Consider the following 27,168-nt stretch of genomic DNA (forward strand, 5'->3'; position numbering starts at 1 on the left):
CCTTAGTACCAAGGTTGGGGAAATAACAAAGATTGCCACTTCCCTTCCAAAACATTTTTTTATTTCACCATAGCCTTCTCTGCTTACATAAATAATACCACAGTGTGCACTAGATGATTATAAATGGTTTAAAATACCCTGAAAATCATAATTATCATCTATTTTTCCTTCTCTTTTTCCCATAAGCAACAAGCCAAAAGGATAGACATTTGGCCCCTACCACCTGCTCTCTGCACATACTGACAAAGCTCTGGACACAACATTCTTTTATTCATTCAACAAATGACCCAAATAAGCATTTCTCAGCACCAACCACAAATCCACAGAGCATATCCTACAATTTGCATAGGAGTTCTGTTACCACTCTTTCAGCGAGTCAAATATTGCCTGATTTTTCTAACCTCAGGGTTGGAAAACTGGGCTGTCCCTTTGCCATGGGCATTCTCTCTCAAAACTTCCCTCTACTGTGGGAAAAGAAAGAGCACAGTTTTCAAAATGAAATACTGTTAAGTACCATTCTTGAAATCTGATGAAATAAAAACACGTCAACATATAAACTTCCAAATTTATTGTACTGAGCAATTTCACCTGGAACATACGGGTCAGAGACTGACTACCTAAAATATTGATTTAAAAAAAACAAAACCTCTTGGATCCTACTGCCCTCATGATCAGATATTGCTTGGCTAAAACATTCTTAGTTGGAATCCCAAGGAGAAGGTCATTATATATAATTTTCCTGCAACTGATGAGCTGGAATGTAATAAGCGCTCACTTTGAAAGGATGTGAGTTACTGGTCACTTGGTTACCATTAGAGAATACTAACTAGGGTAAACAGAGTGTGGCAGCCTTGGCCTGAAAGACAGTGAGCAATGAATTCATTAGGGAGAAGAAGGATCAGCAAGGCTCGGTTAATTTATAATATTGACCACGACATGAAATCAAGTTGTGTTCCAGAACCAGAACTCATTAGAAGTGTGTGGGAGGGTGGTTAAAGGGAGCAAAGACTGTTTTGCTTACAAGCTTGAAGACTTCTGGGAACAAAGGATCAGGATACTCATAGTTTAGGGGAAACCAGGGCTGCCCGTAAAGATTTCAAAAGAGTGAACTTCAAGGACGAGGCAGGATTCTTAAGGGTGGTAAGAGAGGATTAAATAGAAGTTATAAAGTGAAGTTACTGTGAAGGCAATTTGAGCTACACATAAGGAAGCAATTTCCAGCCATAATTTTAATTAGAAGCCCAGAATGATCTTCTGCGTAATGATGGCCCTTCATCATTACCATTATTCAGAATTACCCTGCATCCACATGCACAAACATAGAGTGAAAATGAAACATAGATGTGGAAGAAAGGTCAACCATAAACAAATTTTTTTTTATCCTCCAATTGCAGGTGAAAATTTCCAAATAAAACACCTGAATACAGTTAGCTCTCAATTTATAATCAATTTACAATCAATCAGGGCTTCCCTGGTGGCTCAGATGGTGAACAATCTGCCTGTAATCCATGAGACCCAGGTTCAATCCCTGGTTAGGAAGTTTCCCTGGCAAAGGAATGGCTAACCACTCCAGTAATCTTGCCTGGAGAATTCCACAGACAGGCTACAGTCCATGGGATCACAAAGAGTTGGATATGCCTGAAAGACAACCCTTTACAAACTGAGAAACTTGGAGAGCCACCACTCTCTCCCACCCTCACCCTCAACCCATCTCTGACCCTTCACACTACTCCCAAATCTGAAACTTCCTGCTACAAAAGAATCTTCATGGGTAGGTATGGAAATCTTGAAGGAATCTCTCGGTGGAGGGAAGGAAGAAGCCACACAAAGCAGACACTTTTAACCAACTGAAGCAAATTCCAAACAAGCAAGGCTGGGTCTCATCTGTTCAAAGCCTCTCCAATAGTTTACTCCTCTTTATTTTACCATCTTATTCATTAAAACCGATGATTCATTTGGCTTAACCAACACTCTTTTAAACATGCAAATAATTTTATAAGCAGATTAAACCCTATCAGTTATATACACCATGAACCACACTTGCTTCCTATCAGCTATAATCGGTTGCTGTGAAGAAATGAGTTCTGATTGAGGACCATCAAAAGGGGAAGTAAGGCAAAATTAAGTTTAGAAAATAAAGCGTTGCAGGGATAGAAAGGAAGGGGTATCACAATGGTGAAATCAAGTTAGAGTCATTAACACCTGTCGCCTAGATAAAGGGATACAGATAGAGATGATGACACAGACAATGCAAATTGTATTTACTTTTTAAAATTCTGCTGGGAGGACCCAGGAAAGGAAATAGAAAATTTTCTTTTTTTCTTCGTTTTGATACCTAGCAGCAACTTGCTCTTAAGACCCAGGATTCAACCTAGTATGAACAGCACTGGAATTCGACTTCAGCTTAAGATAAATGCAATTTTGTGCACTAGCCTCAAAACCAACCTGCTATAACATCTCCTCACTGTAACCTCCCAGGACCCCACCTCCCCATTCAACCTCACTCACAATGTTCCAACTGCACCACGCTTCATCCTGTTCCCTGAAAAGGCCAACTTGTTTCAATCTCAGGGCCCTGGCACTTGCTGCTCCCTCTGTCTTCCCTCTGCTCCTTCTCTCTCTCTCTCCAGTCTTCCAGAGTCTTTCACATCACTCTGGTCTCAGAATAAATTTCACCTCTCCAGATGGACCTTCCCTGACCCTAGCCAATGTTGTCCCACCTGCCACCAACAAAACTCAAATGTACCTGTCCATTTTTATTGGTCCTATGGCCTATTTGATCTGGTTCCTAGCATATAGGCCTATCAGAAACGTTGTTCATTTCTTTGTTTATTTTGTGGATCACCTGTCTTCCTCACTAAAAGCCAAATTTTCACCAAAGCAGGAGTGTAATTTCTTGTTCACTGTTCTCTAACCTGTGCAACGGCATGCACTAAGCACTCCATGAATACTGGCTGTCTCAAAAAGAACTTTAACAGACATATGAAACATGACAATTTTTCTTACATTAGGTATTTCACCATTATATAAAGCATCAAAGGCATATACAATGACAATCTCTAACTAAACATTTACAGTTTTAACATCCAGAGTTGGGTCTCTACAGTTGGTTTAAAATTTACCAGTTTTTGTCTTCTACTGAAGACACAGAACATGACCTTGTTTTTGAGAAGCACCAATCAGGGTCCAATCTAGAAGTGATTTTTTAAAATATCCATATGAGGTCATTCTAGTTAGTTTCAAAACAGGATCCTATAGTGACAATACAAGTTTCAGGGTAGGGGACTTCCCAGGGATATGAGAACAGAGGATAGAAAAGTGTGTGTGTGTGTGTGTGTGTGTGTGTGTGTGTGTGTGTAGGTTTATAACTCCTACTGTATTGTCCAATCCATTTTTATGCTATCATTTATCATCTTCTATTTTGTATTACAGTTTTCAGAATACATTTGTATTCTCTCTCCTGGACTATAAGCCCATTTAGGGATGGGATTCACACCTGATTCCTTCTACCTCCCAAATGCCTAGCATTATGCTTCGTATACTGTAGGCGCTCAATAAACACCAAACAGATGTATGGATGATATTCCATTACTATTCAAAATGAAGCAAACGATGAGCTATCTTGTCTGCAAAGTAGCTATTTTCCCCACTGAGTAAGTGGGGGAATTAATATTTCCCTTCTACAATAACATCATCAATTACCACTGAGAGACACAGACTACTTGAAACACAAACCTGCACTACACTGCATACACACAGACACGGGTTTGAGTGAACATTAAATGTGTAAAGTTCTAGGCTCAATGTTTCTGCTCCCCTAAATGAAATACCGCTTTCTCCTCAACAGGCTGTATGCCTAACAACAGAATTGTGTTGCTACTACAAACGTGAACCGAAAAGCAGACGTTAGACAGAGCTTTCGCCACGTGTCACAAAACACAGAGTTTAAGATGTAGGGGTTGCTGCATGTTACAAGTTTTACAACTGTCCTTATGTCAGCTAATTGCTTATAAGAGCAAACAGCACCCTGCCACGTGCTCAGAACCACATGTTCTGTGGCTGTTCTAATAAGAACTGGCTTGGATTTACAGCAAAATAACTTTACTTGAAACTCTGAGCCAAAACCTTATCTGATAAACACCCCCACACATGGACATCTGGGGACGGTATTGTGAGGCACTGCTCTGAGAGAACACAGAGGAGATGTTTTCAAGGGCAAAAGAGAGCTTCAAAAGAAGCAATTACTTTTCAAGTCTGATCAATAGCATAGAGCATGAACTGTAAAATGCCTCTTAAAAGACTCATTTCAGGCTGAGGTGAAGTGACATTTACAGCAACACCAAGAACAAAATACTTATAAACGAGCTGGTGGTATTCTGGCTAAGTAGGTGGTACCAACATAAAGTTCTGTTTGTAGCTCCGTATCTAGGTAGAAGGAGGTTATCAGCAGAGTCATCTCTAGTCCTCTTCCTGTATTAACGTCTTGTGCTATTGTACTGGGTCTCTTATTTTAAGCAACTCCATGTAATGAAGTTTCTGCAAGCGGCTGAGATTGGCAACGGGACAAATACCTTTTTCTATGCTCTGTTTTACCTCAGGCAAAAAAAAAATTCAGTCTTCCAAAATGTAAGGAGAGCATCACCAATCTACAATGCTGCTATGGAAGCTATAAACACAACAGTGATCATACTCAGAGCAGGTACCAATCATTAAAGTTCACTAGGTGTCAGGTGCTGTGTTGAATGGTGTGCATTTATCATCACACGTAACCCTCACAACACCATGAAGAAGCTATACTCTTCCTAGTTACAGATGAAAGCACTGTACTCGGAAAGTCGAAGGTACTTGTCTGAGCTAGTCCAGCTAAAAATAAATGGTACAACTGGGATTCAAACCCAGTCTTCCAAACTCTAAACCCAAGCCTTTATCCACCACATTACACTTTTTCTTGCTCTTGTGACCTCCTGAATAGGAAGTCAGTCCCTCTTGAGAAGAGGGAAGAAAAAGGAAATCACCTGGATGCATACAAGAATATAACCTGTGCCCCTCCAGCAAGGATGAGTCTAGAAACAGTCATGTGTTTACAACGGAGATAGAAACAACACTTGTGAGGTGGGTCTAGGTTGGGGAGCCTTAAGCATGGAGCTGAGTGTGTGGTGTGCTCTGACTGGGTGGTTCAAATCCACCAATGTTTAGAGAGCACCTGTCATACACTGGCCACTTCAATCTCCAGAATTTCAGTCCTTGCCTCCATGGATTTGCAGTTTAGTTGGGGGAGAGACCCATAGGAGTAATAACTAAAACCTGCACAATAAGATCCAGTACTGACATCAGTACCACTTGCTCAGGCACAGGGCTATGTTAGGTGAGGCAGACAGAGGGACTGCCAGGAGGGCTTCCCAGGGGTGCTGGATCTTGAGATGAGCTATGAGGGAGCCAGCAGAGCAAGGGGAGCAGCCAAGCCAAGGGCAGGAGGGTGGGCTGGGCCGTCTACACCACCCATCTGCAGGAGATAAGGCTGGGGGCCAGAAAATAAAGATTAATGTTGCTTGCTTACTCTGTGATAGGCCCTGTGCAAAAGCACTCTGCTGCCTAACAACCCACTGCGCTAGGCACTCTGATGCCCTCTTAGGGGTGAGGCTGAGGCACAGAGGGGACAGTGACCACATGAAGTGCACAGCAAAGTGGTGAGGCTGGGGGCGCTAAGGCTCAAGTCATCCTATCCCAAATCCCACAGGAAGCTCTGTGCTGTGTGGCCTCATGGGCTCAGCAAGCTCCCGAGGTCAAGAAGGGGTTTACACGAGGAACTGGCAGGATAGAAACCACCGTCCGGCTATAGGAAAAGTAAGGGGAAAGGGGTGGGTTCAGGGCACGAGGAACATCAACTGCTAAGGTGCAGTAGTTTCTCTGTAGCCAGACTTTCCCACCTCATTGGTGGTTCCTCTGTTCTGCTCCAAGTCACCCTTCACAAACTTGTGGCATTCCAAGACATGAGGGTGAAATCTACTTGGGATAGGTGATCCACAGACAACCAGAAATACCTTTCCCCACCACGCCTCCAGGCTCCTCAACAGCATTTATCTCCAGAATCAGAAGTACTTCCTTGCGAGTCCTTTTTCCCTGGTGAATGGAGAAATTTCAAATTATGCGCAATTCATCTTTGCAAATCCCCAGAACATGGATGGCAATGCTTTCTGAATGATGCCTCTGCTTCTTCACCAAAGCTGTTTCTGAACGGTCATCACATGTGTGGTGTCTGGAATGGATCCAGGAGCTCAGGTGGCCAACCTGGCTCCTTTCAGACCATCTGGGTGATGGAGAGACTTGGTGACAAGCAAGAGAATATTATGTCACCACCTTGGGAATGAAGAGCAACAAGGGACCCACAGGGATACTGTTAGTCATGTTAACCAATATATATTGGTTCTGAGAACACACTGGACATTCTTCTAAGAACTTTACAGGTAGGAATTTATTTAATTGTCATGACAACCCCATAGCGTAGATGTACTTATCACCCATGTTACTGATGGGGAGACTGAGGCACAGGTAGGTTATACACCTTGCCCAAGGTCACAAAATCAGTAAGTAGTAGAGCCAAAATTCAACTCCAGGTTATCTCACTTAGAGCCCAGAGTCTTCACCACTTTCTACTAATTGCCTCCTGGGGGCTTCCCAGGGTGGCTCAGTGATAAAAAAAAAAACCCGCCTGCCAATTCAGGAGATGCAGGTTTGATCCCTGTGACAGGAAAGTCCCCAGGAGAAGGAAGTAGCAACCCACTCCAGTATTCTCGCCTGGAGAATTCCATGGACAGAGGAGCCTGGTGGGCTACAGCCTATAGGGTCACAAAAGATCGGACATGACTGAATGACTAAACAACAACAACAAATTGCCTCTTAGGAGAAAAACTAAAGAGGCAAGACCCACACTGTGGAACCACAGCTATCACACGCTACAAAGCAAGGTGATGTAACCTCTCTGTAGGACTCAGGCATTCATTACAAGAAGGGAGTAAAAACTAGATAGAATAGCATACGTTTTCAAAATCCTGATGCTGGTAGAAGTCACAACAGAAATAAGAACCAGAAGCTACTTTCATTTCTGAGAACAAACCCATCCAAGTAAGAAAGGCGCAGAGAACAAGTTAATAATGGCCTAAATATAAAGGCACAGCTTCAAATCCAACCTACTATTAATTAATTTATGTATTGCCACTAGGGAGGAGGCGGTTAGTATTAAGTTAGATTAAATTATGGAGAAGCTTCAGCATTGCTGTGACTATTTCAACAGTAATTATTAAGTTGCTATGCCTTCCCTCCCTCATAAAAACCCTTCATTCTCATTTTCCGAATGCTTTGCTATTCACCTGTCGTGAGCTTCTTTTGACAGGCATGACAAGCTTTTCATATTAAAGACACTTTTCAAAGACAGCAAGGAAATCTGATTTGTAAATCCTAGTAGGCTTTTGATCCAAACTGGTGCTCTAAAGAATATCTGTCTCCAGCTTTCTCTGAAGGGTCCTGGGTTTCACTGCTGAGCTGAGAGAGCACTTGCCGAGACCAACAGGCCCTGAAGAAACTATGGACGCTGGAAACAGGGAAAGGGACACTGAATTAGAAGTCCAGAGGCCTGGGCTCACTCCCAGACTCACCACTTAGGAGATATGCGGATCTGCCTTCACCTTTCCTATCTATAAAATAGAAGCCCCCAGCTAACTACCCTCCTGGGGTTGGCAGGAGGCACAAATATACACTGACGCTGTCTGGAGACTGCAACCACACAAATGTGAACTGATTAGATAACTAGTTAACTGATGAGTTAACTAACTAATTACTTGGCTAATTAATTAATTGATTAATTTATTCATTGGTTAGGTGACTCACTGGGTTATGGTAGACCTAAAATGGAAGGGCTGAGTTACTCCCCTGAGGGCCCCGCTTTGATAACCTCTTGCCCCACTATTTCTGCTTCCAATTGGAAACAAACTTCCCCATTCCCTCTAATGAGCCATATCCTGGTTCAGATCCTGCCATAAAACACTACTTTCATGTGCTCCCATCAGTGCCTGAGGACCCAAAGGGCATCCAAGCCTGAAATGGTCCAACCTTTCAAGGAAAAGACCAAAGGGAACTCTTAGCAAGGTCCACTCATTCCCTTGCCTCTGCACCAATCAGAGGACCAGGGAATACTTAGCACTTGCTTCTCCAGCTGCTCTGCCCTGAGGAATTCATTCATTCAGTACTGTGTTTACTGAGCGTGCACCATGTGACTAGGCTCTGTGTGAGGAAGGACAAGGAAAACATCCTGCCCTCAAGGAGCTCAGAGTGGAGCAGGAGGCAGCAGCCCTGTGGACAAAGTGGTCAGGAAGGTCTGCCGAGAGCATGCTGTGGGTGGGCAGAGAGAGGCCACACTCTTTGACGAAAGAGAAGGTGGGGAGGAGGAAAGGAAAGGCTACAGAGCTCCCACGGAGGTTGAATGAAGTCACTGCAAGTCCCGGGTGCCAAGTTCCAGATTCACTTGCAGTGAAGTCACTGCAGGTCCCTGGCAGAGAGCAAAGTGACTGAGGTGTTAAAACTGTTATTGTTTAGTCGCCAAGTCAAAATAAAGGAGAACTGACAGAGACAGAAACACTCATGATGGTGTGTTTATTCCTCCCTCAACCCAAACCCCATGGAGATTCTGATTCAGTAGGTCTGGGGCAGGAGAGCCCAAGTATGTACTTGGAAAGTTCTACCGGATATAGTATCTGGCCTGCAGTGCTTTCTGTTGGTGCCTCCAACATGTTTCACATCATGGGAGAACACAGTAAATGATAATATTTCAACACACTGAATTAACATAGAAATGATCTGGCAACACGTATAGGGACTAGTGGGGGAAAAAATCAATTTTCTTTCTTTGTATTACATTATTATAAGAAAAACAAAATGCTAGGAAAAACACTGAACAGTGGATTTTTATAAATATTCCAAATATAACCTTTTGATATCACTAAATTCAAGAAGTTTACAAGGGCAGCCCTACAAACAATTTTCAAATGTAATTTGAATGGTTATAACTTTTTGAATGTTTGTAGGAAATATTAAATTTTAACACAGTAAGAAATTTACAACCATGAATATGTGGTGACATGTGAAAGCCATTCGTGGCTCATAGTTATAGGAAGCTCTCAGGTGGATGCAGGAGCCTGGTGGGCTGCAGTCCATAGGGTCGCTAAGAGTTGGACACGACTGAGCGACTTCACTTTCACTTTTCACTTTCATGCACTGGAGAAGGAAATGGCAACCCACTTCAGTGTTCTTGCCTGGAGAATCCCAGGGACGGGGGAGCCTGGTGGGCTGCCATCTATGGGGTCGCACAGAGTCGGACACGACTGAAGTGACTTAGCAGCAGCAGCAGTTACGTTATATTATCCCAGCTTTCAATTCAGGACAGAACAAAAATTCATAGGCTCAAAAGATGCAGCCACAGCCTGCATCCGGTTCCAGTGAAATCTTAAGCCAAATGTTAAATAGAAAGTCGATCTAGACACAGCTCAGAGACATGTGACTTCTAGAAAGTTTAAGTTAGCAAACAAACTGAACACACGGCTCCTATGTAGAAACCCTGAAAACCAGAAGAGACGGTTTAAGAAAAGGATTTTTTTAAAGGCTCAGTTTTCTGAGCTCCAGAAGTGAAGTCAAAGAACTTGCCCTATGTTCTTTAGGTACACAGTGATAGAATGCCAGAAAATTCCTGTAAGGTGTTGGTAAGGGGCCAGCAACTACTCAAACCAAGCCAGTTCCCTCTGTAAAAAAGGCTGTATTTAGAGTAACATCAAGTGAATGCCAACAAGACTCTCAATTCAACTTTTATGTTCTTATATTATCTACAGTTCCAAGATCAAAATAGACATTTTCAATAAAGCATGCCTTAAGAACTGGAAGGCTTCATTATCGGGCATAGACTAAACTAATAACAATTTTTTTTTAAGTCCTGGTTTTGGTATAAATGTTCATATAAAGTAAGTTCAGCTGTTACTATGAACTTACCCTCAGAAAGATAACAGCAAGTTTCTGATGTTGGGTGCTTGAGAGATAATTTAAATATTTATAGTTCTCTTAATCTATGGCTTTCAGACTTCTGACCACAGCCTACACTAAGAAATAATTTTTAATATTTCAACCGCATGGAAAACTGAAAAAAAAAAGTTTCACAAATATTCTTTTCTAATTTTTTTCTTTTTAAAAATATACTTAAAAATTCATGCTGGTCAAGGAAAATTGATTTATAACCTATAACTGGATTATAGTTAAAAACACTACAGTCAGAAAAATACTAGTTAGCTAAATTATAGTGTGTCTGCAGAGTGAAATACTACGCAGCCATTTAGGTAATGAGGCAGTTCTACTACTGATATGGAATAATTTCCAAGACAGGTTATTAAATGACAGAAACTTAACTTTCAAATGTTAGGGCTAAATTCCTAATGATGTTCAAACATTTTCCCCTCTTCTTTGTCAGCAGGACAGTAAAAAAAAAAAAAATCACCAGAAAAAAGAATGTCTCAGATATCACCACCCATAAAAATTATCTGGGGAGTTAGTGAAATTCCTGGGCCTCACCTCCAGAGATGCTGATGTAGTAAGTTTAGAGTATGGCTCAGAAACCTGAATTTCCCCTGTGTAGCACCCCTCTAATGTACACATGTGCAACAATCCCTACACAGGTTGTCTGAGAACACTCTGAGAGCCACTTGTGAAGTCTCCATGACAGGGATCAGGCCACAGCTATAGGCCAGAAGCTTTGTGCTCTCTGAGAGCCAGGTGAGCAGCAGTTTCCTGAGGCTCACAGAGAGCCTGCCACACAGGGAGCACCCATCTCCAACATCAGAAATCAGTTCTGGGCTTCCCTGGTGACTCAGTGGTAAAGCATTCGCCTGCCAACACAGGAGATTGGGGTTTGATCCCTATTCTGGGAAGATCTCACGTCCCGAGGAGCAACTAAGCCTGTGTGCCACAACTACCGAACCAGCGCTCCGCAGTAAGAGAAGCCATCACAGGGAGAAGCCCATGCACCACAAGCAGGGAGGAGCCCCTGCCAGCCGCAACTAAAGAAAAGCCCACGTGGCAAGGGAGACCCAGCACAGCCAAAAATAAATAAATAAAATTACTTTTAAAAATTTAAAAACTACAGAAAGCTGAGAGGGAGGGGACATCTGTATACCCATGGCTGATTCGTGTTGATGTATGGCAAAAACCAGCACAACATTGCAAAGCAATTATCCTCTAATTAAAAATAAATAAATGTTTTAAAAAAGGCGGCTGAATATGGTAGCTATGAATCAAAAAAGAAAAGAAATCAGTTCTAAGGGCAGTGGAGGATGCCCTTGAACTCCAGATGTCCTTGTCAAATACTCAAGGCCTATCTACTGTGGGCATCTTTCCTTTTGTCCCCTCCTCCCACCCCCATTTTTAGGTCCTAGCATCGGAGAAGGCAATGGCACCCCACTCCAGTACTCTTGCCTGGAAAATCCCATGGACGGAGGAGCCTGATAGGCTGCGGTCCATGGGGTCACTAAGAGTCAGACACGATTGAGAGACTTCACTTTGACTTTTCACTTTCATGCACTGGAGAAGGAAATGGCAACCCACTCCAGTGTTCTTGCCTGGAGAATCCCAGGGACGGGGGAGCCTGGTGGGCTGCAGTCTATGGGGTCGCACAGAGTCGGACACGACTGAAGTGACTTACCTTACCTATAGACTAAGAGGCCAAGTAGAGAGGAAAGCCCTGGTGTTGGAATGACAACGTTTTCATTTCTGAATTCGCCCCTTCAAGCTAGGGTAACCGAGGGCCCTGCTAGCTCATGTAGCCCTGTCTGGGACTTCAAAGAAGTGCCTCTTCCTCTTGCAGCGGGGAGTGGAGATAAGTCTGCACTGGATGCAGAGTATGGCCAGCAGAGACCACGCTGGGTTTCAGCACCCCCAATCCCTCCCAGGCAACCATATCCAACACAATTCACTGGACTGGTCAACCCTGGCCTAGGACTTATTCTGGGTTCCAGTGATAAAAGTCCCAGGTACTGCACTAGGAGTCCGGAGAGCTCCAACCAGTGTCAATTCTGCCTCCAACCAGCTACATGACTTGGATGGTCAGGGGCTACTCTGGTCTGCAGTCTCCTTAGAGACAGAGTGAAGGGTTTTACCTAAGCCGAGGTCTAACACGCTGGGTACAGCCTCCTTTTGCACAGCTCTACACCTTCCTTTTCCATACCCCAGCTCAACTGAGACACCCTTCTGCCAGAATCACCAGGCTTTGATCTCTGGCGTACCTGGCCTTTGTTGTGTTGTACAATTGTTCCCTGCTTGGTGAGTCCCTTTTGACAGCTGTACACTGCCAACTTGTCCATGTCCTTCAAGTTCTAGTTTAAGGCTATCTGTATCTCTGGTAAAGACTTCCCTGACTCTCTCAGGTTCCACTATGTTTTGAATGTACATCCTTCCTTAAAGCAGTGTCTTACTGAGTTGTAATTCTTGGCCCATGTGTCTATCATCTCCCCATTACAGGTAGGAACCACATTCTTTGAAGAGGATGTTCCTCTGACCACCCAGTACAGGTGTACACCATGCTTAATATTTGCTGGAAGAATTAATTAATAGAAAGACTATCCTTCTACCCTCTAGCAATTACTGGTGTCCTCCTATATCGAGGAGAAGGGACATTACCCATGCTCTGCCTTTAGAACTACAGATAGATGGATCTTTTAAATATAAGAGAAAATGATAACTATCTATTAAAGGAATCTATGATACAGTCTAAGGAAATGGCCACTCCAGTGTTCTTGCCTGGAGAATCCCAGGGACGGGGGAGCCTGGTGGCTGCCGTCTATGGGGTCACACAGAGTCGGACACGACTGAAGTGACTTAGCATAGCATAGCATAGCATGATATAGTCTCATCAATGCAGTCTGAGTAGAGCTTTTAAAACAAAAGCCATGTCTTATTTATTATCTGTCTTTCCTACTAAAATGTAACCTCTGGAAAGGAAGAGTCAGTTTCATTCACTGCTGAATTCCTAGCACCCAAAGCAGTGTGGGTGCGACCTAGCATGTACTCTGTTATAAAAAAAAAAAAAAGTGTTGAATGAAGAAATGAAATGGCTAACAAATGAATCTGTGCAGATTAAAGTTGTTAAGTGAGGGGATCAGGAGAAGAGAATAAACTTGGAGAGATTTTGCACTGCTAAGCATGCTTACAAATTGCTTTATAGTCACTAATTAGCTTTAGTAAACCATAAACCACATCCCCTTAGACACAGGCAGTGCTATCCTCCCAATTAGAAGATAAGGAAATTCAAACCCAAGGTCACACAGCAAATCAGCTTCAGTCCATGCTTAGCCCCTAGCTGGTAATGAGAATAAGATTAAAGATACTGCTGATTTGTAAGAGGCTGAAATACTAGAGAAAATAAAAGATTTGAAGGCATGGGGACCAGAAAAGCCTTGTACATATTCTTAGAACACTGCATCGAAAGAAAAACAGACTGTTCTGTCTGGAACGGTAAGTTCTCAGTGTGTGTACACTACATTATTCACTCATCAATTTCCAAAGCCCGGAGTGGCAGACATTTGCAGGGAACAATGGGAGCTGCAATGTTGTTCCAGAGTCTCAGGCCCAGGCTGCCAATCAGCAGTGACAGCACTCTGTCACCACGAGACTGGGGCTCACTCACCACCAGGCCCTGCACAGGCTCTTTATAGAGAGGATACAGCAGGTAGAAAGAGAAGAGAATAAAACGACAACTTAAAAAAAAAGAAAGCATTAAATCAAATAAATAGGCTGACATAACATATATATATATATATATATAAAATCACAGTTTAATCACAGTACAATCATAGAGCAGCAAATATGCTCATTTATATTACAAATTACAACCCCCAATATGAAGGAAAATGGACAGATGGCAAACAGTCCTAATTTTTCGAGTTCAGGTTTTTTTTTTTTTTAATTAAAATTTCATTTGCTGAAAAACTGACCTTGGTTTCCTAGCATTATGACTCATATAGTCCAAGAAGGGAGAATAAAATGTAAATTTTGATGAAACTTAGAAATTAATTTTGGTTGGTCTTTTTCAATTTACTTTTAATTCGTTTAAAATGAAATCTCCTTCTGTTTAAGAAATTATTTTCCACCAAAACATAAAAACATCCATTCAATACTGTGGGAAGTAAAGAGGTCATAGTGAGTTTGCCCTAACTAATGGTGAATGAAGCAACCAAGAGAACTAGGGAAAAAGAAAGCCCCTACCCTGGATACCCTGTAGCTGGATCCATATTTAAATCAGTGGAAGGTCCAAGGAAAAGCTAACTAAAATGTCTAGGGCACTGAAAGGTCTCCAAGCCAAGGCTCAAGTGCACAATCTCTGCTTCTCCAGGGCCTGAGGGTATGATACCATGAGGTCATGTCTTCCAAAATACCAGAAGCAAATATGAAAACACATCTGAGCACACTTTGAGATGGAGACAAGGGAAATTCAAAGCTGGGAGTGAATTATATCCTGCCCCTGCGGCTTAATCAATCACTTATTTAAACTCCACTCTGAGTAAAGTCAGATGAGGCACTTTTAAACTTTTAGGATGGAGTTTATTGTAAGCATCCAACAAGCCATAACAATACTGAAAATAGTCTGGCAATAATTCATCCTCAAAGAAGCACGAAAAGTGATTTAAAGTTTTCTCCACATCAACTTATTTTTAACAGCTTTATAAAGTTTATATAAAATTCATCCATTTTAAGTGTACAATTTAATGAATTTTGGCAAATGCATACAGTTGTGTAAGCAACACCACAGTAAAAAAAAAAAAGAGTGTTTGCATCACCCCCCAAAAGTTCCCTGATACCTCTTCGTAGGCAAGCCCCTTCCCTCCATTCCAGTCCTAGGCAACCTGATCTGGTTTCTGCCACTGTAGTTATGCCTTTTCTAGAATTTCATATGAATAGAATCATACAGTATGTAGCCTTCTGTGCCTGGCTACTTTCGCTTAGCACAGTAGTCTGGAGAGTTACGCATTTTGCTATGTGGATTGAGAGCCTATTCCTTTTCACTGCTGTATAAGTACCCCATGTTTTCCTATCACCTTTATATCCTTCCTAGAAGCCCTAAAAATAAGCCTGGTGCAAATATCCCAAAGCTATTTCTTGATTTTCCTTGATTTAGTCCCTCAAAGAAATGTCCACATGACGTTGGTCACTTGGCCAGTTACAAAAACTGCCTAGATGGCCATGTTATGCAAGCCAGGAAGAATTTAAGCCCAGAGGTGAAAATGACTAGATATGCTAAAGTAAAGAACGAGAAGATGGGAAGCCAACACCCTGGTGAAATCTCCTGATGATGAAAGAGGAGACCAGCACATTAGGAAACACCATTTCCCCACTGACTGATCAGTATGTTGTGTTACAAAAAAAACAGTGAGACACCTGACAGCTGCCACCTGTCCACTGTGAGGGGGTACGTGAACTACCCCACAGCACTGAAGATTCATGATCTTCAGGTGTTTCACATGAGTGAATTTTCAGATAACTGAAAATTTTAAGTACTTTAAGTACTTTTAAGTACTAATCAAGTACTAAAAGTACTAACTCCACACCTTATTAAACAGAGTCTACTGAACATAATTAAATATTTGATGATACACAATCATCATTATAAACAGTCTGACTGCTGTGCTAAGTTCCTGAACAGAGATGTTCTCAGGGGCTACCAAGTTTGGCAGACCTGGACCTCCCTATTCCAAAAAGCTCAAGACTATCACCATGTTTAAACAGAAGATTCCGTCTTCCTATGTTACTTAGCACTCTGGACGCTATTGCTGTGTCCTGCTGCAAACCTATTACTATTTTCCCATTAAAAATTAATCAAAATAGTTCCAGGATACAAAAAAAAGTCTAGAGGATAAGTATTGGAGTACTTAACCTTCCAAGACTTAAAAACTGTTCACAACTGATATATTTGTTTTAGATAATTTTCCCCCTATTTGCAAAGAAAAAAAGGTTTTTGTCACATCATAAAAGTAGTTGAGACACTTTGCAAGGCATTGGGAAAACAGAGAAAAGAAATCACTCATAACCTACTATTTGAACGACCAGTATTCACATTTTGGTAAACTTCCTTCTTTTTCCCAGAACATCTGGGTTTCCCAAATATTTGTGGCATTTGGAATGCCACTTTCATGACAACACTTTGTCAAGCACGTTTCTTTAGGTTGCTGCATAGCCATCATTTTTCTCGAGGCTGCACAGTAGAGCAAGTAAACATTCCAGTTACGGAACCAATCCCATGTCATCATTACTCATTCAGGATATTTCCAACTCTTTGCTCTTGTGCACAGACTTCGGCGAATATCTTTATGCACATAATCTAACCTCCTGACTTTTAGTCTACTCAGAAAGCATATCTGAGTATTACTGGGCTTGGGAGTGACTCCTCGGTATAATAAGAGTGAGGTCCAAGAAATGGTTTCCCTCATTAATTCATCCATCCATCTAAGCATTCATTAAAAAAAAAAAAAATTGCCAAGTTTCTAGGTGACGTTAGAAGTCTTTAGTAAAATAAATTAAAAGGGGTAAAACATGGTCCCTGCCCTCCATAAGCTCACAAACTAGCTTGCCACACTTGAAACAATCAGAGAGCAACAAAGGATTCGCTGCTAAGTCACGTTCACTGCCCTGAGGACATGGGCAGCTCAGCATGTGTGGGAGGAAAGCCTCCATGCCTGAGGTAGTCAGACACAGATGGGTGAGGGGTCTTAGGACAGGTAAGGCTGTCCCATCCCCTATTCTGCTCTGACACTAACAAAGAGGTGGTGTCCAAACCTTTCCTACCAATCCAAAACGAAACACAGAAACGGTATATCTTTTTCTTTCTGGGATGAAGCACTGTCACTGCCATTTCTGGTGAATCTAGACCTTTCTTGTGATACCAGGGAGCGTTTACACATGAGCGGGGCTGTGTGGTAATAAACAGCCTCCTATCCTCAGATAGCTCAAGCTCAGATTTTCACAGTTGGAACCAGACAATCTCCCTGTAAACATCAAATATCTACACAGATACATGCATTTTAAACAAATACCAGGTTTAAAATCTGTTGCTTGTGTGGGAACGTATTTGAAGCCAGGGGTTTGGGCTAACATTGCTTTTTTATTTCCATGCTCTTACTAGCAGGATGCTTCCCCCAATTTCTGACACTGAGCAATTCACCAGTGAGGGGGGGACCTGCTAGGCCCACACAGCCAAGGCCCCATATGTTCAAGAGACAAAGGGAGAGGGCAACATACCTCTTTGACACTATTTCCAGTCTGATAGGCACTAAGGAAAAAGAAAAAAAAAAAGGTTTCCATGCATTTGTTGACAGAACGAGAAAGGGGGTATGACTGTCTCATTCTGATTGTGAAAATCTGAGCTTGGACTGTCTGAGGAGAGGAGGCTATTCATTGTTCACCCATCTGGGGTCTTCCAGGGTGGCACTAGTGGTAAAGAACCCACCTGCCAAAGCAGGAGACATATGAGATGCAGGTTCGATCCCTAGGTCAGGAAGATCCTCTGGAGGAGGGCACAGCACCCCATTCCAGTATTCTTGCCTGGAGAATCCCCATGGACATAGGAGCCTGGTACAGTTCATAGGGTTGAAAAGAGTCGGACACAACTGAAGCGACTTAGCACACACATACACAAACATGTGATATGACAGTGAGCTAAATAATTACTAATTAATTTGCCTGTCCCCAGTCTCCTTTGGGTCCTCAGGACAGGACTTGGCTTCCTCAAGGAGCATCTAGGCTCTTCAGGGAATTGAGGAAGCAGGAAGTGTGTTACACAAGGGGGAGCTGCTCATTCTATCTGGTGAAGAGGCAGGTCTGGGAAGCTTGAAGGCTCTGCTTGAGGGACCCAGACAGACTTTCCGTCCTGGCAAAGGATGGAGACAGGTATCCCAGGAAGAGCAAGCAAGGTGAGCAAAGACATGCAGGGAACAGACAGGGAAACGCCAACAGCTGGGCTGTGACTGGGCTGCTTGCAAATGGGGATTCCACAGAGCAGGGCTGTAAAGACAAGTGACAGGCCAAGGATGCCTATGTACCACTACCATCTTCCTCCTGTAAAAGAAACAACAGCCCAGTGCACACTCACCCAAGGATCTCATCTCAGCATAAAGGAGGCAAAGGATGAACTTAACCTGAAGAAACGCTCACACCGTGGCTCTGTCACCTTTGCTCATTTTGCTGCAGACCAGTGGACATGATGTCCTGAGCTGGTCCAGGTCTGCATCTTCGGGCAGGATTACTAGAGCTCTGGAGGGGGCTTTCCCCCTAAGAGGCAAAGCAGTTCATCAATGTCCTCAATGGCGAGAGGTTAGGAAGCACTCAGGTAGGATCTGAAGGGGCAGGCCTGAGTGGCTGCCACATGCACGAGGCCACCAGTTCCCCTGCAGTGGCCTGACAGCTGAAAGAGCAGCCCTTGAGGTCCGAAATTCCACCAGGGGTATTGGGGTCTCTAGGCTGAATGTGAAGTATGCTGCTGCTGCTGCTGCTGCTAAGTCACTTCAGTCATATCCGACTCTGTGCGACCCCAGAGACGGCAGCCCACCAGGCTCCCCCATCCCTGGGATTCTCCAGGCAAGAACACTGGAGAGGGTTGCCATTTCCTTCTCCAATGCATGAAAGTGAGAAGTGAAAGTGAAGTCGCTCAGTCGTGCCCGACTCTTAGCGACCCCATGGACTCAGCCTTCCAGGCTCCTCCGTCCATGGGGTTTTCCAGGCAAGAGTACTGGAGTGGACTGCCATTGCCTTCTCCAGAATGTGAAGTATACTCAGGAACTATTTTAAATTACAGTGTGTGAAGTCAATCTAAGGAGCCATTAAAAGTTCCTGGACAAAGAATCTGTACTAGAAGGAAGAAATGATTAAGTTATAAGATTAATGGAAAAAGCATGATGTAAATTATACATAATAATTAATGAATCACGTAAACACAAAGAGAGACTGAAATGCATCCAAATATTAATAGCACTGGCCCTGAGAAGGGGGATTATCAATGTACTTTATGTTCTTATATGTTCTCTAAATTTTCTATAATTTATGTTCCCATTTTCTGTATCTTTTTCATTTTCTACAATCCATTTAAAACCTGAGGATAAAATATTTTTATTTTCAGTGCTTTGAGGTTTGAAACTAAATTTTTTTAAATCCTTCATTTCAAACTTATAAATGGCCACAATTTAGTAATGTTAGTTGCTCAGTCGTATTCGACTCTTAGCGACTCCATGGTCTGTAGCCCACCAGGCTCCTCTTCCATGTGATTCTGGCAAGAACACTGGAGTGAATCACCATTCCCTTCTCCAGGGGATCCTCTCAACCCAGAGATTGAACCCGGGTCTCTTGCACTGCAGATTCTTTACCGTCTGAGCCATCAGGGAAGCCCACAATTCAGTAGAAGTTTGCAAAAATACTCTTTACTAGTTAAAAAAAAAAAAACTCACTTGTGGCTCATAGTGACATATACTTATTGCTTTTCTTTCTGCTTTAGAACATCTATCACAGTATTATTCTACTTATAGATTTTCCAAAACAAATCATCAGGCTCATGTCTTCATGCAGTTTCAGGCTGATGTGATGAAGTAGGAATTTCAATTTGATTTAATTATTTCATTACAAGGAGGTGAAATTCAGCCAGATCTATTGATTAATCAGATCATCTTATACTTTAAAAAAGGCCTACAGGTCAGCTAACAATAGGCAGGTTTAAAAGGACACGAATTACGTTTGATGGATTCATGACAGGGTTGCCAAACGTCTGTGAAGGATTTTCCCATATTTGACCATATCATTCCAACAATTTTACTAAGATTCATCTGAATACCTAAAAGTCTTACATTTAGTATAAAGTCCTAACAGTATGAACCCCCAAAATGGCCTTATTACTCATGAAACCTTGAGTCTAGTTCCTGGTATAAGTAAGCTGGTCCTCCGACCCTCAGAGGAGGACCTTATCCACCATTTACCCCACTATGGTAGCCACCTGTTAGCACATTATTTTCTCTCAAACTTAATCGAATTTCTTCTAATTTTACTTAAATGCTTAACTTCTGCAAGATACTTTATTAGTTTATTCTATTTCCCACTGACTCAGAGGGAGGGGGAAAATTAAAGGCCACAGACGTAAAAACTAAATCGTGCTTTAGTCTTCCTTTGTAAAAGAGAAAGGCAAAAATATAAAATTCTACTCAAGAGTAAATGTCATGCTGATGTATGGTAGAAACTGACACACTATTGTGAAGCAATTATCCTTCAATTTAAAAAAAAGAGTTAATGTGGCACATTAATGAAGAATAATGGATGGAAGAGCAGGGATGGGAGGGAAAGAGAGAGAGAGAGCAAGAGGGCAGTAGTGTGAGAAGGGAGAAAAAATGATAAAGAGTAAGAAAGCACAAAAAAGATGCACAAATAAACAAGTACTGGGATATAAAGATTACTGGAATAGAAAAGGCTTTAGAAGTATTATGACTACATGCTTTAAAAAAATCTGTGTTGCATTTTCACAACAGACAGAGCACTATTGTAGTTGCATAGTTTCTAGGAAGAATTTTTAAAATTATAAATCATATAAATGGTTTGTTGAGCTCTCTGGCTAAGTGCCAACTTCCAGAGGCCAACTTCCCATTTATGACAATTTTTCTTTTGATCCAGAAGCAAAGGTGGAGAAAAATGCTTGTGTACAGAACAGCTTGGGACTGTCTCCAACTAAACTATACATCCCGCAGTCCAACATAACAGAGAAGGAAGACCAACCTACCATGCAAGCCCTAGCACGCTTCTCCTATCCTTCCCTCCATCAGGTCGGCTTGGTCTCGTGCAGTACTAGTCCCTGGGAGCTAAGAGCTGCTGTCTGCTCGTCCCACACCCCATGCCTCTGCACACAGAGTGAGCGGTGTGGAAACATCTGCCCTTCTCTACTATCTGACTCCTCCTCCTAGATCCTGCTCAAAGGTCACCCTTAAATTTGCCTTTTTCCCACTGACTTCCCCTCACCCAGCCCTCACTCATCTCCTATAAGCAGTGTGGGGTCACCAGGAACCAGCTCCCCCACTGCACCCCGCCCCAGGAAACCCAAGTATGTTCACCTATGAGCACACGGTTCCAAGCGCAGTATCAGCCAGGAGTAGGCTCCTAGAAAATGTTTCACTGAAATTGATTGCATAGCAGATGCAGCTTTTTGCACACGTATCACAACATGCAGCTTTTTGCACATGTTAACCAAGAGCATCCATTTTACACTAAAAAAGTGGTAACAATGTTTTTAAAAAAATCTTTTTTTCCTCAAGTCTACATTCAAATCAGGATTTAAAAAAAAAAAAGACTAACTTTTCTATTGGGGAAATTTTCATGATTAATATCCAGATTGCAGCTTTTTTCCCAAAGACAATAAAAAGGCAGGGATCAAAAAAGAGGGTTTGGTCAGTTCTAGATGAAGATACCCGGAGAAGGCAATGGCACCCCACTCCAGTACTCTTGCCTGGAAAATCCCATGGACAGAGGAGCCTGGTAGGCTGCAGTCCATGGGGTCGCTAAGAGTTGGACACGACTGAGCGACTTCACTTTCACTTCTCACTTTCATGCATTGGAGAAGGAAATGGCAACCCACTCCAGTGTTCCTGCCTGGAGAATCCCAGGCACGGGGGAGCCTGGTGGGCTGCCATCTATGGGGTCGCACAGAGTCAGACACGACTGAAGCGACTTAGCAGCAGCAGCAGCAGATGAAGATACCAGGAAACTCTGAGGTAAACCTGGCCTGCCATAATCTCTGTTTTTCCTCTCCCCACCTTCAATGGTCACCCTTCACAGCAGTGTCCCCACCTTCACTCTCTGCAGTCACACTGAGCACATCTGTTCCCTCTTCTTGACAGACCTCCTCACATCCAAAACTATGTTCTCCTCATCAAGCTCAGCATGCCACACTCTCCTCTCTTCCTCATTACAGGGTTCCAGAGCCTTCATTTCTTTTTGCTTAACTGAATCTTAAATCATTTTTAAAACTATAGTTCATTTATAATGTTGTGTAAATTTCAGGTATACAGCAAGATGATTTTTATATATGTGGGTGTATATATACATAGAATATATATTATATATAATATATATTATATAAATTCTTTTTATATATATATACCCACATATATAAAAATATATTATATATGTATTATATATATCTTTTCAGATTCTTTTCAATTATAGGTTATTACTAGATATTGAATATAGTTCCTTGTGTTATACAGTAGGTCCTTGTTTATTTATTTTATATATAGTAGTGTGTATATGTTAACACCAAACTCCTAATTTCTCTCTCTCCTGCCTCTTCATCCCACTATCCCCTTTGGAAGCCCTAAGTTTGTTTTCTAAGTGTGTGAGTCTACTTCTGTTTTCCACATGTAAGGGGAATATGATACATATAATAATAATAATTATATAATAATTGTATTTTTCGGTTAATATGATAATCTCTAGGTCCATTCATGTTGCTGCAAATGGTATTATTTCATTCTTTTTGTGACTGAGTAATATTCCATTGTGTGTATGTATATGTGTGTGTATGTATACACACCACATTTACCTTATCCATTCATTTGTTGAAAGCCTTCATTTCTTGACAGCCTTTCTTTGGAGACCTAGTTCATTCAATGTGACAAGCAGAATTGATGAGATCTAGGAATGATCAGTTGTCGTGTACAGATGTGAGAGTTGGATCATACAGAATGCTGAGCACTAAAGAATTGATGCTTTTGAACAGTGGTTCTGGAAAAGACTCTTGAGAGTCTCTTGGACAGCAAGGAGATCAAACCAGTCAATTCTGAAGGAAATCAACCCTGAATATTCATTGGAAGGATGCTGAAGCTGAAGCTCCAATACTTTGGCCACCTGATGCGAAGAGCTAACTAATGGTAAAAGACCCTGATACTGGGAAAGACTGAGGGCAGGAGGAGAAGGGGCTGACAGAGGATGAGATGGTTGGATGGCATCATCGACTCAATGGACAAACTCCATTTTTGAGCAAACTCTGGGAGATAATGGAGGACAGGATAGCCTGGTGTGCTGCAGTCCATGGGGTTGCAAGGAGTCAGGCATGAAATAGTGACTGAATGATAACAAGCAATGATCTTGGTGGGGCTACCACTCACCACAGGGGGAATGCAATACCTCTACTAAGGGCAGTTTGGGAGGCCTGCAACAATGTGGGCTTATACTGAATTTGTGAGGAACCAAAAGCCCAGAATGTTTTTCCACACCATAGATCCTCTCCTGCCTCCCAAATACCCTCCCCCTGTCTCCTCCTAGAACAATCATTCGGTTCAGTTCAGTTGCTCAGTCGTGTCAGACTCTGCGACCCCATGAACCGCAGCACGCCAGGCCTCCCTGTTCATCACCAACTCCCGGGGTCCACCCAAATCCATGTCCATTGAGTCGGTGATGCCATCCAACCATCTCATCCTCTGTCGTCCCCTTCTCCTCCTGCCCTCAATCTTTTCCAGCATCAGGGTCTTTTCAAATGAGTCAGCTCTTCGCATCAGATGGCCAAAGTATTGGAGTTTCAGCTTTAACATCAGTCCTTCCAATGAACACCCAGGACTGATCTCCTTCAGGATGGACTGGTTGGATCTCCTTGCAGTCGATGAACTTTCAAGAGTCTTCTCCAACACCACAGTTCAAAAGCATCAGTTCTTTGGTGCTCAGATTTCTTCACAGTCCACCTCTCACATCCATACATGACCACTTGAAAAACCATAGCCTTGACTAGACGGACCTTTGTTGGCAAAGTAACGTCTCTGCTTTTTAATATGCTGTCTAGGTTGGTCATAACCTTCCTTCCAAGAAGTAAGCGTCTTTTAATTTCATGGCTGCAGTCACCACCTCCAGTGATTTTGGAGCCCCCCAAAATAAAGTCTGACGCTGTTGCCACTGTTTCCTCATCTATCTGCCATGAAGTGATGGGACCAGATGCCATGATCTTAGTTTTCTGAATGTTGAGCTTTAAGCCAACTTTTTCACTCTCCTCTTTCACTTTCATCAAGAGGTTCTTTAGTTCTTCACTTTCTGCCATAAGGGTGGTGCCATCTGTATATCTAAGGTTATTGATATTTCTCCCGACAATCTTGATTCCAGCTTGTGCTTCCTCCAGCCCAGCGTTTCTCATGATGTACTCTGCATAGAAGTTAAATAAGCAGGGTGACAATATACAGCCTTGATGTACTCCTTTCCCTATTTGGAACCAGTCTGTTGTGCCATGTCCAGTTCTAATTGTTGCTTCCTAAACAATCATTATGGGAACCTAAAAGAAGTCCCCATTAAAACTTCACTATGGAAAATTCAGCAAGAATGCTGGGAAATCCTAAAAATTCTCAGTGCCAGGTCTTTTCAAAATGCAATTAAGGAAGTATATAAATGCAGCCCCTAATACAGTACAGGCTTCCCAAAATTTTTGGAAATACTGTCTTGCTTGACTTTCCTCTACCCATGAGGATGTCTTGCCACATAAAGGAGAATCTGCAAAGCACAAATGAGCTTTTGCCACAGTCCCACAATCAGAGTTGTCCAACAATAGAAGACCAGAAAAGGATTGATGTGCCCTTAATCATTACAATGGTTAAGCATGGCAGTGGGCCATTTGTTAGGATTCCTATAGAAGAAATCTTGTGTGGGGCTGCTGGGTAAGTTTGAGACCTCTAATGACCCTTCCAGTGCTTAAGATTTGATAATTATACAAGCCCTTCAAGATCCCTGGGCAAACTTAATCTTATTTTCAAAATCTGGTGCCCTGGAGTGAGTGCAGGACTCAAACATTCACTCAACAATCAACCAACTAACCAAATCACATTCATTAACTATCTCCCGGATGTCTGCTCCTGTGTGTACAGGTGAAAACTGAATCCCATTCACATTCCCTATCTAACTGCCTTCTTTATTATTCCACTTGTACCTTATTAATCTGAGAAACTTTAGGATATTGATCACAATTAATATTAGGCCATTATTTCTGATTCCCTATGCCTATCTATCATTTATTAATTATTGTTGTTGTTATTGTTTAGTCGCTAAGTCGTGTCCGACTCTTTTGTGATCCCATGTACCGCAGCCTGCCAGATTCCTCTGTCCATGGAATTCTCCAGGCAGTAAGTTGGTGTGGGATGCCATTTCCTTCTCCAGAGGATCATCCCGACCTAGGGATCAAAACCACATCTCTTGCATTGGCAGGCGGATTCTTTACCACTGAACCACCAGGGAAGCCCTTATTAATTATGATACATAGTAATTTCTCAGTTTCAACATTTCTACAGCATCAATGACTACAAACACATCCTTTTTTTAACTAAGGTGGAGACTACATATTGAAATAAAAAATGGGGTGTCTATGATAGAAAAAATTTCTTTCTCCTCAAAGAAAACATATATTCAGAATAGACAAAATATACTAGGGAGACCAAGAGCCAAAACATTTTTAAAAAGTGAATGTTTAGAAACAGATACAGTAATCTATTTGCCACTGCTATCTGCCCTTATTCAGTAAAACTAAAAATAAAATTGGCCTGTGGTTTACCAAATTTGGTTGCAAGTGCTTTTCCCACCAAAGCACTCTGCAATCACATCAATCACTAATAAAAATGATTGGAAGGGGGCTGGAAGAAAGGCTGTAGTAAAAATACACTGTATATTTTCTGGAATGAAGGATGAAACAGAAGGTTTCACTTCTTATTTCAACTATTTTAGCACCTTCTCATGTTACTCAATTTCAGGTCCATTAAAGGGTCTGGGCAGTTTGGCTAAATACAAGAACTCATTTTGAAAGAAGATTAAGACCCACTTCAGTAATAAACTGTCTTCAGTTACTGCACACATCAGTCAAAGTGAATCATTCACTCTGGGTTTAACTCATTCTGCATGACTCTGGAATAACGCGCTCCTCATCTGATTGAGGCGCATGTCCATTTATTACCAAAACATGGAGCCACAGAGCCATACGCCTGTCATCCTTCCCCTAGAAAGCGTGTTTTAGTTTTGAGGCAAGCAAAGAAATTCAGATGGGAACCTCTTACAGCTCTCTGACCCACAGTAAGTAATCCTTTCTTCCCTTTTCAGAGTCAGTCAGCAAAGGGACTGAATGCCGAAAGCAGGGCCTGATTGCTCAGGGCCATGCAACACACAGAACCGCCACCCAAATTTTGAATTCTCATGCTAAGAAATGATGAATGCCAAGAAGGCCAGGAGAAACCGCCACAGCCAGGCTGTGATGAGTCAGAATGTGTGTGCGTGTGTGTTTGTGTAACCAGAGAAGTATAAACACAGGCACCACTTTTAGAGGTTGTGCTACACGGCAGTCAAGAAGATGGTCTGTAGAACCTGAATACCTGGGTTCAAATTCTCATCCTCCTTCTTACTGGGGTGGATGACCTTGAGCACATCGACCTTATAATGGCTCAGCTTTCTATCTGTAAGGTGATCATAAGGGTACCTAACTCGTAAGGTGACGGTGAAGGTTGTTCAGGCTAATACAGGTAATGTCCCAAGTACAGTACCGAGCATATACAGACAGACACACCCCTGACAGACACAGTATTCATTCAACCCAGATTGCTGTACGCTCCAGCAAACTGGTGTTGTGTGGCTGCCAGGAGCTTTGCAATGATATACTTAAACACCAAATCACCTCAATCTTTCAGCTGGAGCCATGGCTCCTAACCCAGTCCTTACTTGTGAAAGGGTCTCTTGGCCCTGTTTACTTTGGATGGGCATCAAGCATCTGTTTTCCTCAGAATCTGAAAGTCACTGGGTCAAGGCTGTCAAGGCCCCTTTTCACACAGAGAAGTGAGTCAAGAACTAAGAACGCTCTGTGCGGTGGTGGTGGTGGTGGTAGTGGTGGTCACCTGGCCAATTTCAAGGGGAGTCACTTTGTGGCTTTGGCAGAGTCTGCCAGTGTCTGCTGGAACAAGCTCAGAGCCAAACTATGATTTGTCTATTTTGACTTGTGTACATTTTCCGAGTACAAGAGACTATTGATAAGGAAACTAGGTAAGAGGAGAAAATGTTTGTTGATTCCCCCTGAAAGCACAAAATGCTCATTCAGTGAAGGGGGTGGACATTCACTCA

The 27,168-nt window shown here is 42.3% G+C and overlaps 1 protein-coding gene across 4 annotated transcripts in view; it reads right to left on the reverse strand.

Annotated features, from left to right (window-relative positions):
* Positions 1-27,168, reverse strand: part of JAZF1 (JAZF zinc finger 1) — a 330,973-nt gene that overhangs the window by 276,497 nt on the left and 27,308 nt on the right. For 2 of the 4 annotated variants that reach the window (XM_086396396.1, XM_086396398.1), the window contains exon 2: positions 6,042-6,120. The exons of the other annotated variants lie outside the window; for them this stretch is intronic. The gene's annotated coding sequence lies outside the window, so the exon portion shown is untranslated. The remainder of the gene's footprint in view (positions 1-6,041; positions 6,121-27,168) is intronic. 4 annotated transcript variants of the gene reach the window in all.

This window comes from Bos grunniens, chromosome 4, assembly GCF_055505025.1.
Source record: "Bos grunniens cultivar Pamir isolate PY7600 chromosome 4, Bosgru_T2T1.0, whole genome shotgun sequence".
Classification (NCBI taxonomy): Eukaryota; Metazoa; Chordata; class Mammalia; order Artiodactyla; family Bovidae; genus Bos; species Bos grunniens.